This window comes from Odocoileus virginianus, chromosome 7, assembly GCF_023699985.2.
Source record: "Odocoileus virginianus isolate 20LAN1187 ecotype Illinois chromosome 7, Ovbor_1.2, whole genome shotgun sequence".
Taxonomy (NCBI): domain Eukaryota; kingdom Metazoa; phylum Chordata; class Mammalia; order Artiodactyla; family Cervidae; genus Odocoileus; species Odocoileus virginianus.
The window spans coordinates 32,163,925-32,175,748 of record NC_069680.1 but is presented as its reverse complement, the minus strand read 5'-3'; the positions used below and the strand labels follow the sequence as shown (position 1 = coordinate 32,175,748).

The following is an 11,824-nucleotide window of genomic DNA, read 5'->3' as shown; positions in this document are numbered from 1 at the left end:
CTGGCGGTAAGGGCGGCCCCTGGCGGTAACGGCGGTCCCCGGCGGTAAGGGCGGTCCCCGGCGGTAACGGCGGCCCCCGGCGGTAAGGGCGGCCCCCGGCGGTAAGGGCGGCCCCTGGCGGTAAGGGCGGCCCCTGGCGGTAACGGCGGCCCCTGGCGGTAAGGGCGGCCCCTGGCGGTAACGGCGGTCCCCGGCGGTAAGGGCGGTCCCCGGCGGTAACGGCGGCCCCCGGCGGTAAGGGCGGCCCCCGGCGGTAAGGGCGGTCCGTGGCGGTAACGGCGGCCCCTGGCGGTAAGGGCGGCCCCTGGCGGTGAGGGCGGCCCCTGGCGGTGAGGGCGGCCCCTGGCGGTAAGGGCGGCCCCCGGCGGTAAGGGCGGCCCCTGGCGGTAACGGCGGCCCCTGACGGTAACGGCGGTCCCCGGCGGTAAGGGCGGTCCCCGGCGGTAATGGCGGCCCCCGGCGGTAAGGGCGGCCCCCGGCGGTAATGGCGGCCCCCGGCGGTAAGGGCGGCCCCTGGCGGTAACGGCGGCCCCTGACGGTAACGGCGGTCCCCGGCGGTAAGGGCGGTCCCCGGCGGTAATGGCGGCCCCCGGCGGTAAGGGCGGCCCCCGGCGGTAATGGCGGCCCCCGGCGGTAAGGGCGGTCCCCGGCGGTAATGGCGGCCCCCGGCGGTAAGGGCGGCCCCCGGCGGTAAGGGCGGTCCGTGGCGGTAACGGCGGCCCCCGGCGGTGAGGGCGGCCCCCGGCGGTAAGGGCGGTCCGTGGCGGTAACGGCGGTCCCCGGCGGTAAGGGCGGCCCCCGGCGTAAGGGCGGCCCCTGGCGGTGAGGGCGGCCCCTGGCGGTTCCTGGCGGTAACGGCGCTCCCATGTGCAGAAAGTCCACGTGCAGGGAGTGTGTCGGGCTCTCAGTCATATCCAAGTCTTTGCGACTCCATGAACTGCAGCCCAGCAGGCTCCTCTATCCGTGGGATTCTCCAGTTCAGAATACAGGAGTGGGCTGCCTTTCCCTTCTCCAGAGGATCTTCCTGACCCAGGGGTCGGACCCAGGGATCAAGCCCAGGTCTCCCACATTGCAGGCAGATTCCTTACCATCCGAGCCAGCAGGGAAGCCTGGTCTGCCGTGCGTGCTGTTTTGTGATTGGCATTCTCACTGAAGAGTCTATGTGGACAGCTCTTCCTGTCAGCAGACACTGGTGCAGGCGCTATGGCCTTCCAGAAGAGCAAGTTTTCCTGAGCATTGTCCCCAATGAGGGACCGAGACCACCTGCGGGCCCTCCTAGTAAGTGTCAGGAGCAGACTCCGAGGAAAACGCACCCTGCGGGGGGTGGGTGGTGGATGGGTGGTGATGGTCTGAGTGGTGTGGGCTGTCTGCTGCAGCCACTGCTTCCGATGGCTGCGCTCTCCAGTCTCGGAAATTTGACCAAGACTCTGTGGTTGGAAGTTCAGGCTGAGCGTTTTGCAATCGCTAAGCATGTGTAATGAAGTCCAGGCACCTACGTCTTTGCAAACTTCTCCGGTAATTTCCGTTGTCTAAATGACAAGAGGTGAAATTTCTGGGTATGCTCTTTAATGCGTTTTGTTAACATTTTGCTAAATTTTCCCCTGGAAAGGAGGTGCAATTTTATGCTTTTGTAGGCAGTGCTGAGTTGACAGCAATTTCTCGGGCTCAGTTCATCACTTAGAATCACATTTGCAGACCCGTGTTTCCGCAGGTGTCCAGGCTCTAACCAGGCATCCCCTGAGACCCACAGGCTAGATGCCATCGTGACTCCAGTGTCTGTTTGCAGAAGCTTCCCATCCTTCTCAGCCCATTTGGAGGCCCGGGGTTCTCAGCGTGAACCCCACAGACCACCTGCCTGGGGGCCTGGTGGGGAGCTGCTGAGAACTCGGCTCTCTGGAGGGGGGACCCGGGAGTCTGGCCTCCACAAGCTCAGCCCAAAGCCCGAGGGCACAGCTGCCTGGTCCTGTTCAGAGCTCATCTCAGGAAAAGTGTTTAGCACAGCTGATGGACCCCCCAATGTCCACCGCCACACAGCAGGTCACTGTCACAATGAATAGGCATCACTCATCTCAAAGGCCAACTCCATGGCCTGAGACGTTGGGACGGAGCTGGAGACACGCATTTTAACATGGTTTTGCTGCGGGGCCTGTATCAGCTGACGTGAGTTATGGGAGCTGGGCTGCCTCAAGGCCCCTCCCACACCCCACCTGGAGGGGAGCGGCTGGAGGCTTCTCTGCCCCCAGCTCTTCCTCCAACCTCCCCCACAGCCTGGGGCAAAGCGGACGGAGCCTCTGTCCTGCTGTTACAGTGCGGGAAGGGGAGGGAGGGATGGACCGAGAGCGCAGCTCGGAAACGTGCATCACCGTATGAAGATGGACAGCCAGAGGGAGTTTGTGGTGGGACTCAGGGAGCTCAAGCCCAGCCCTCTGTGACAACTGGGGGGGCGGGCAGGGTCGGGGTGGAAGGGAGGGAGGGGGCACGTGTGTATCTACGGCTGATTCCTACAATGTGTGGCAGAAGCCGACGCAATAGTGTAATTATTCTCCAATTAAAAACAAATTTAAAAAATATAGTTAACATAAAAAAGTCAATGTCACAGAATTAGTCATTACTGGGATCGATCTTGACTTGACACTATCTGTGAAAGTTCAGCATGCTATTTTAAGGCTCAAAATAGCAACTTATGGCCAACAGTGAAGAGTGTAACTTGTCTGTGAGGATGTTATATAGTTATTTTTAAGAACTTTCTATGGCTTTACAGTGGTCTCTCTTTCTTGAATTTAAGGGCCCTAATTTTATCTTACATGGACTGTAGCCTGTCAGGCTCCAACGTTTTCATGGGATTCTCCAGGCAAGAATACTGGAGTGGGTAACCATTCCCTCCTCCAGGGGATCTTCCTGACCCACGGATTGAACCCTGGTCTCCGACATTGCAGGCAGATTCTTTACCATCTGAGCCAGCAGGGAAGCCTGATTTTATCCTAAAGAAGCATTTTCTCTGGATGCCGGTTTCCTGGGCCACAGAGCAGGGGCAGGTGTAGGAAATGCACTGGACCGCTGACCGTTCCCGAACCACTGACTGGCCGTGTGATCTTACCTCCATTCCTCACTGCTCTCTGTTATAATCTCCTCAGCTGTAAAACAGGGCTGTTAACCAGCACTCCTCTGGGGCCTTTCACTGCTTTGAAGATGCTCTTGGTCTTCGGAAATGAAAGACACAAGCTCACACATTTTTCTTGAGTCCTGCTGGTGGAGGGGCCCGGAGCACCAGCCCAAACCCATCGCTGGGCCTGGCGAGTCACGTGTGCTCAGAGGGGTGACCAGAGCTAACCATACTGTGTTGGATTCTGGAAATTCGCTAGGAGAAGAGATTTCTGGTGCCCACATTAAAAAAAAATGGCTGTGGTCATCTTTTCACTCTGCATCTATAGATCAAATCATCATGCCCACAATTTTTATTAATAAATTTGTATTAATACACTTTTATTAATAAAAATAAAAAAATGAAAACAGAGGCTCCAGGAAGGTTGGTTGCTTTCCTGAGACAGAGAAATATACTCTGCTCCAGCGTAGATCTCCTGGCTTCCTGACTTCATGCGGTACCAGTTACTCATTTACTGTTCGAATAACTGAAGTAAAGAACTTGTCATTTTTTCTCTCTTGGAAAAGCTGCGTCTGGTGCAGAAATGGCTTGTGGGTTTGTTGTGGCTGACTGTGCGTCTTTGGTTGAACGCTCCACTCGGGCAGGCTGAGCCCGCCGCCTCCACACTGAGGAAGCGTCGTCCGGTCGCCTCGGGCAGCGATGATGGCTGCGTGTCCCTGCCTTCGCTTCTGGCCTCAGTACCTGCAGCCCCGGCCCCTCAGTGCCCAGGCCCACCCGGGCCCCCTCCCGCTGCGCCGGTGCAGCCGTGCTCGGGCGTCTTCCCACGAGCCCCGCTGCACGCTCATCTCTGCTCCGTCTCCAGCACGTGTGACCGCGGGCCTTCATCGGGTAAACGTCAGCACATGCGGCAGGCCCTCTTCTGTTCAGCACAGGCTCGGATCGTAGAGACGACGCGTTTCAGGATTTCCTTTGGAAAACCTTCAGGGTGCTTCCTTCAGCATGTGATTTACCCTCCGGGAGTGAGCCTCCTGTCCTCTAGAGGCTGGAAAGCCTAATCCACACGTGACCAGAGGCTCTGCCCATCAGACCAACCACGTGCTTCTTGGGGGCAAGTCTGAAGAGCCAGGCCCTTAGGAGTTGGCTCCATGGCCACAGGCTGGCCCTTGGGCACAGTTATGGAACTGGCCCTTCACCTAGCCACCAGCATCGGGGGCCAGGGTGGCCGCAGTGGGATTCCTGCTGGAACCCTGTCCCACAGCTTCTCCTGGCACACGACTCCCGGATCTACGGCTTCCAAGCTCGTGGTCACACTTCTGGAGACATTGTGGGCTAAGGAGTCCTCTGCAGTAGAACCCACCGGAGTGGACTCTGATGTCTGCGTGCAGGAACCCCAACCCATTCCTGCATGGATCGCTGCTTCCAGCTCCTTCTCCTCACCACACACAGGATTCTGGCATCTCAGCTTCATTCAGCACCAGCTCTCACCGAGTCCAGGTTGCCGTCAACAATTGGGAAATCAACTAGTCCATTCCCAGGTAATCAAGTGAGCCCCAGAATCCAGAATCTCTACGTTCCTCATTTGCATAATTAACTTTTATTTAAATGTATGTCCTCTTCTCCTAGGTCCAGCGTCTTCAAATAGATACCCTTACACAGTCTTCAAGTTTTCTTTCTGTTACCAATGATGACCTTGAATTTCTTTTAGAGGGTACGTCTTCTCTGGGGTTGGATGCTATAATTAGCTTCCTGGGTCATAAAGAGAGTCTGCTTCTAACTATAGATCTAAAGAAAATGGGGTGGGGGTGTAGAGACAAGGCCAGAGCAACGGCATTTTGTCAGCACAACACTCTGGTGAGGCCCGGCCGTGTTCTGAGGTGGCAGCAGCTCTAGCGGTGGCAGGAAGCATTGCTACTTCTGCCGGTGAGGCTCAGGAGGTTGGTGGTTTGGGAGGAGCCCTGGATTCATTAAAATCCTCCCAAACACCCTTGTCCCAATTTTTAGGCCCACCCCACCTTCCACAGAGACTTGCAGAGGCATGTGTGTAACAGACTTCTTACGTTGTGGTTCAACAACCCGAGGAATCAGACTTTGCATTGAATTATCCAGCTACAGGAGATAAGGGATTCACAGAAGGCAGTCACAGAATCGTCTCATCCCTTGATCACATCTTATGCTGAGAGGTTTTAGCTTTGAACTTGTTTTATTTTTAGGTTCCTCGTCATGATTAGAAGCCACCCGCCTGACTGACAGGCCTTAAATTCCTCATGCCCATCCTAATGACTTAGAAATGCAGCATCTCGCTGTGCCCAAGCCTTGGCTTCCAGAGGCACGTCATCCTCGGGCTGGGTGATCGTGAAGTAGTTGCTCCATCGCTGTGTGCTGGGGGCTGCCCGCACCCCAGGCTCAAGGCTCAGCCACCTGGTCACGAAGGCCCGGATTTGCTACCTGCAGACCTCTGGTAACAGGGTTCTTAACTGCAGAGAGAACACTCTCAGGTTTATTCTGGCCTAGAGGGGTGATGGTGCACTGGTTGTTCAGAGAGTACCAGTTACTCACAGAATTTATAGGAGGGTCAGAGGACCAGAGGATGAGATGGCTGGATGGCATCACTGACTCGATGGACATGAGTTTGAGTAAACTCCAGGAGGTGGTGATGGACAGGGAGGCCTGGCGTGCTGCAGTCCATGGGGTCCCAAAGAGTCGGACACGACTGAGTGACTGAACTGAACAGTGGGCCAGGCAGGGATGGCTCACAGGGAGGCAAAGAGGGCCAAGAGAGACACCTGGCTGCCAGGGCACAAGTCCAGCGGAGACCCCAGTGCCTCCCACCCATCATGCCTCAGACCAAGGACCGAGCCCCTCCCCGTTTGTCCTCAGAGAGCGAAAGCCCCCAGACGATGCGACTCTGGCTCCCTGCTCACGGCCACCGCTGCACCTTGATGTTTTGCTGGGCTGCCCCAGGGGTCTGCAAACCCTGACTCGGCTCGGGGGGCACAGTATTCTGTTTCCACTCTCCCCCAGGCCCGGGCTCCAGGCGAGGTGGGGGCATGGCTGAGCAAGTCATTCCACGCTGGGAACCACATTTTCCAGCCACCAAAGTCGCCCTTTTCCTTCTGTGAAAACACAGCTGTGCCCCAATTCTGTTTTGCCTCATTCGTTGTCCTAACCTTCAGGCCTAAGGCCTCCAGGTGCCCCAGGAGCCGACCCACTTTTCATCGACTTAAAGGATTTTCAAAAATCTTCGAATTTCTGATCTATTACAATTAGAACAATAACAGTTTTTTTTTTTTTCAACAGCTTTTAACAGTTGACACGCTTGCGATAATTTTTGCAAGAATTGCATAAGGTCTTTTTTCTTTCAGTTAGCGAGGTTATGAAGCAGAGTTTGGTGGTGGGTGTACTGCTTCTGGGAGGGCAGCAGGGCCACCATCTCCTTGATGCTGGACAGACGACTAGGCTAAATAGAGGGGGTTGGGGGTGCCCGGTCCCGACAAGGGGCACATGGGCCACTTTCAGATGAGAGGCGGGCATGGGGCGAGTGAGTGGAGGCAGGCAGGTTCACTAGTGGGAGAACGCGCTCACGATCCAGGGCTGGGAGAGGTGGGGTGCATCCACAGGGGAAACATCCGGGGTCATGGGATTCGGGGAAGATGAGCTCTGCTTTACACACACGTGGAATCTGAGTTTCCTGGAAATGTTCAGGGGAAGATTTCTGAAGAGAATGGGACGTCTGAGCTGGAATTCAGGAGTGAGTGAGCTCTGAGCTGGCCCCCACCGATCTGTGTTGTTACATATATTTAGGGTAATTGGGGCTCTTGGTGAATTCTGTTTCCTTTGATTTTCTTCTCCACAGAAAAGAAAAGGCTTTCTGCTGAGGACTTGTCAGACTCTCCCTTATGATTGACATTGGTATTTTTTTTCAAGTATTGAATTTTATGGGAACTGTCAGCTTTTGACTCAAAAAGAGACTTTTTATGCTTTGTGGCACGTTCCATGTCATTTCCGCCGGATCCAGGTCCACGTTTATTGCGGGCTTATTAGTTCCAAGCCCATAACTCACTGTTTGCATTTCGAATGTGATGTCTGCAAGTTTTCAAGTTTTCTACTCTTATTCCCCGTTGGGAATTCCTCACAAGACAGATACTGACACTCGAACCACCAGGAACAGCTCTCCTTGCAAGTCTGCAGCGTGTGCTAAGAAGTGTGTTGTTGACGGAAGTAAGCCAGCAAGATCTCGCCCATGCAGCTGGCCTCCAGTGAGCTCTGGGGCTTGTGGGGGGGCCTGCACTACAGGGGACAGAGGCCCCGGCCGCTTGCTGTGCGCCCTGCCTGCCTGTGTCTGTCTGTCTGCCTCTCTCTTGTCCCCTTGTGATCACAGGTGTGCAGAGAAGATGAGGCCATTCGTCAGGACGTGACAGTGAGTGCCCTGCTCCATGCCTGGCCCACTGGCCACGATGGGGCCGCCTGGGACTCAAGTCCTGGTCTTGGGTGCTGCCCAGGCAGAATCCATTCTCATTTCCTGGAACCGCCTGGAAAGTCACTTGGACTCATCAACTGATGCATCTGGGTGGAAGGACTGACAAGTTGGCTGTCTCTCAGGAAAGGGTAGCGAGGTGAGGCTTGCCCTTTCTGCCTTGTTGCACATGTATGCAGGATGGCAGAGAGATGCAGCCTTCCACTGGAACCTCCAAGGCACCTGTGCACTCCGGGACTCTGTCTTCTCCCCTCTCCCAGCTCACCAAGCTTCCCACTACTGGGCTTTTTAAGCAGCTTACCATGAAGGGGCTGGTCGGCTGCAGCTGAGTGGCAGCAGGACCGCCGCCTTTGTCCACAGCGATTTGCAGAGCAGACACTTCGAGTCAGCACATGGAGGCCTTTTGATGAAATTGCTCCTTTTCTCCTCCTCCCATACTCCAAAAGCTTCACATTTGCAACATTCTTTGGCCTTCAGCATTATTTCATGGACTCCCTTCAACAGTTCTGAGTTCCTCTCTGCTTGTTATAGAAAATGACATGATACTTTTTTTTTAAGCAGTGAAACTTCCGAAATCATTTATGTACTGTTTTTAAAAGCACACAGCTTGGGAGCCAAGTGGTGCTTCACAGTGTTCTAGAACTAGGTTTTTCTGTGTCCCGGGGCCCCACTGGCCACCTTAACTGACACATTCTTCTCCACATCAAGGCAAGATTCAAGAATTGTTAATGCTAAAAGATGCTAAATGGTTTTGCCATCTGCATTTGCTTTATCTTCTTTCTTCTGTATACAAAATGAAAGAGACATTCCTTCAAGTGAAATCATCTGATTCAAGATGACCCATCACTGACCTCTGTGTTTCTGTGATAAGTACTCCAGCTATACAAATGGAAATGTTTAGTCTGCATTTGTCTCAGAGAGTAGCAGGTAGCAGGGTCCACCTCAGGACACCTTGGTTTTTCGGAATCAGTGCCCCATACTGCTGATCCTTAATTTTGTTCTTTGTTCTTAGATTAATGTATTCTGCCTTGAAATGGATCTTGTTTACTCAACTGTCCCCTTTTGAGACTTACAGGGCTTCCCTGGTTGCTCAGACTATAAAAAATCTGCCTGCAATACAGGAGACCTGGCTTTGATCCTTGGGCCTGGAAGATCACCTGGAGAAGGGAATGGCTACCCACTCCAATATTCTTCCCTGGAGAATTCCATGGACAGAGGAGCTTGGTGGGTTAAAGCCCATGGGGTCACAAAGAGTCGGACACGACTGAGCAGCTAACACTCTGATACTTAAAGATTCCTTAAAGACGATTCCTTAAAGACTGTGGCTGCATATGAGGTGGCCCCTTCCTCACCCAGTTGAGGATTTTGCTTTAAATATGCATTTACATGGAATGTTGCTTTAGGGGTAAGTAGGTAAAATTGCAAATTGCAGAGAGCAGGCGTGTTTCACCATCTTAATTGCTGGGGAAAAGTAGCATTCATAACTTCTGTTATGAATGCAGACCCCATGGACTGCAGCACACCAGGGTTCCCCGTCCATCACCAACTCCCGGAGCTTGCTCAAACTCATGCCCATTGAGTCGGTGATGCCATCCAGCCACCTCATGCTCTGTCGTCCCCTTCTCCTCCCGCCTTCAGTCTTTCCCAGGGGTGTTTACAGTCTTGCAAAACCAGCTGCCAGGGTGGCCTGGGCAGCCCCGGGCAGATTTGCATCTACAGGAGAGCGGGTCGTGAGGGGCACGGGGCCTGTCAGTGGACCAAAGAGCCCCGACCCCGGACTCGGGGCATCTATGTGGCCGCCTGGTTTCATGGCATTTCCTAGCAACCCTGTGGCAGCCTGGGCGTGACATCAGCTCCCTGGAGGAGGTGTGAGAGAACTGGCTGACTCCGAGAGGCCGTGGGATGAGGCGCAGGCACGTCACCGGTGACAGTAAGACCAGGCCCCAGTGTGGACAGCCTCCTGACCCCAGGCCCCTCCAGGCCCCTGGCTCCAGACCAGGCAGGGAAATGGGGTCCCTGAGCCCCCTCCGCGCCACACTGCCCACCCGTGGCCGCACTGCCCTGCAGGAGTCCCTGCTGGTGAACCCAGGACACCGTAGCCGAACCTCCCCAGGAAAACGATGCTGGTTCTGAAGGTAAGACCCGAAGGGCCACCTACCTGCCCAGGTGAGACCATGTACACGAGCAGCCCCTCCGAGGCCAGGCCTGCGTCTGCACTGCAGGCTGTGAGAAAACCAGCTGGGAAGCCAGGAGTAAACGTGAATGATGCCCCTGGCATCACGTTTAGAAAGAAAAACCAGGTCTGACAGAATTTAACTAATTTCCTCACCGTGGATGAACATATCACTTTGTGTGTGTACACCCAACCAATATCCTCCCCTATGTAAATATTCGTCTTATTAGATTATTTAAAACACAACAGTGTTTGTCATTAGCTTCTCCATGAATCATCTGAATAATGGTTTGTGGTTACTGAACTAAATTTCAACCTTGAAGTGTGTTGTGATATATTTTTGCAATAAAAATATCAACTTCATTTAAACAATTACTTTTTAAAACACTGTCTCTCTCCTGGTGGGTTTTCATTGATCGGATTATGAAAGGCGATCACTGTCCTGACGGTCTCAATAAATTCCCCGTGTGGGACAAAGTGGTCAGGGCGTCGACTCGCTGGCAGCCTCGACCCAGAGCTCAGGGCACGGGGACCCCAGCCCGCCATGTGCGAGGCTGCGGAGGGCAGTGGCAGGCGGGGAACGACGAAGGCTGTATTTGAGACACTGAACTCATTCATGTCATTGTCCAAGACAACTCCTCGGAGTGTTTCTGAACTGTCGTGATAACGCGAAAATGCCGTCTTTTCCTGAGAATCTGGTTCTGACAGGCTGCCTTTCCTTCCCTGTTAGGTGTGGCTGGATCAGGCCTGAGGAGGTGGCCCTTTCATCACTGTGGCGCGGATGTGAGGCAGGGCGAGTCTTTTCTCCCTGGGTCTCAGCCGTGGGCCTCCCTGCGATGCTGGGAACTCCGTCTCTGGTCCTTGTGGTGGTACTTGTAGGACGTGGCCCGGAAGACGCCCTCAGCCCGGGTCCCCTTGGATGCCCTGGTGGGCGCCTTGCCCTCGGTGGCTCCCAGGTGGGAGGGGGGGACACACCAGCGCCTGACCAAAGGCTGGGAGGGGCTGGCGGGGCTGTAATGCTGGGCAGGGGCGGGGGGGCTCACACGAGAGCAGAGGAGGGACCCTGCCTCTGCAGACAGTCCAGGGGCAGCGGACGGGTCCCTGCAGCTGACGTGACCAAGGAACGCAAGCTGAGGCTTAACATACCGGAGGTGGATTCTCACGGATCTGGAGCCCCAGGGACTGGGGTTGAGGCCGCTCATCCACAGGACCCAGGGAGCCATGCTCCCTGCAAGGATGGAGGAGGAAGAGGCTCTGAGGGACGAGGTCGTGGTGGCCTGGGAGGAGGACACCGCCTGGCGGGCACAGCTGGGGCAGGCCGCAGAGGTGCAAGGGGGGCCTTTCGGCCATCGCAGGAGGCTGGGGCTGGGATGGCGTGCTGGGTCATAGACCCGGCCCAGAGGCTAGGGGAGGGGCTGCTCCATGGAGGGGAAGCGGGGAGCAGGAGCCGGATGCTCCCGGATGGGGCGGAGGGGAGCCTGAGGGATGCAGGACACCCAGGAGTGACCACAGGGGGAGCGGCAGGGCCCAACCTGTAGGCCCGGAGGGTGATGAGTGCAGAGGAACAGAAGGCCCACTTGGGCGTTTTGAGTTGGAGACGCAAGTGGATCCAAGATGAGAGACCTCACAGGCCGGATGCCCTGTTGAGACAGAGTCCAGGCCCAGGGCGTGGAGTGGGGGTGTCAAGTGCAGACGGCCAGGGTGGTCCAGTTTGCCATCCACTGGGGGCTTGGGGTGGGAGGAGGGGAGGTCCCGGTTAGAGGGGTCAGCGAGGCCTGCGGCTCTAGGAGAGGGGTCCCCTGTAGGTGTCTGAGAGCCCCGCGCCGGCAGGATGGGCCTGGACAGCAGCTGGAGGGCGGTGGGGAGGACCGGAACGCACTCAGAGCTCTTCCTGCGGACGCGGGGCATGGACGGCAGCGTCCCACAGCGCTGCCCCCTGGGGGCAGAGGACTGAGAATAGCCCCACCCGCCCGGGACCCTGGGGTCTGGGCCAGGAGAGGGCCGGGGCCTGGGGGCCACTCCTGAGTCATGCAACCCCAGGGGCGTCTGGGGCGAGGTCCCTGCTCTGGCCCAG

General features: G+C 55.8%; 1 long non-coding RNA gene across 1 annotated transcript; it reads left to right on the top strand.

Moving 5' to 3' along the window:
• The first annotated feature begins 3,942 nt into the window (after positions 1-3,942).
• Positions 3,943-10,013, top strand: LOC110136840 (uncharacterized). Its single transcript, XR_002313743.2, has 3 exons — positions 3,943-4,638; positions 4,727-4,811; positions 6,957-10,013. It is a non-coding gene; the product is annotated as an uncharacterized lncRNA (long non-coding RNA).
• Positions 10,014-11,824: the final 1,811 nt, after the last annotated feature.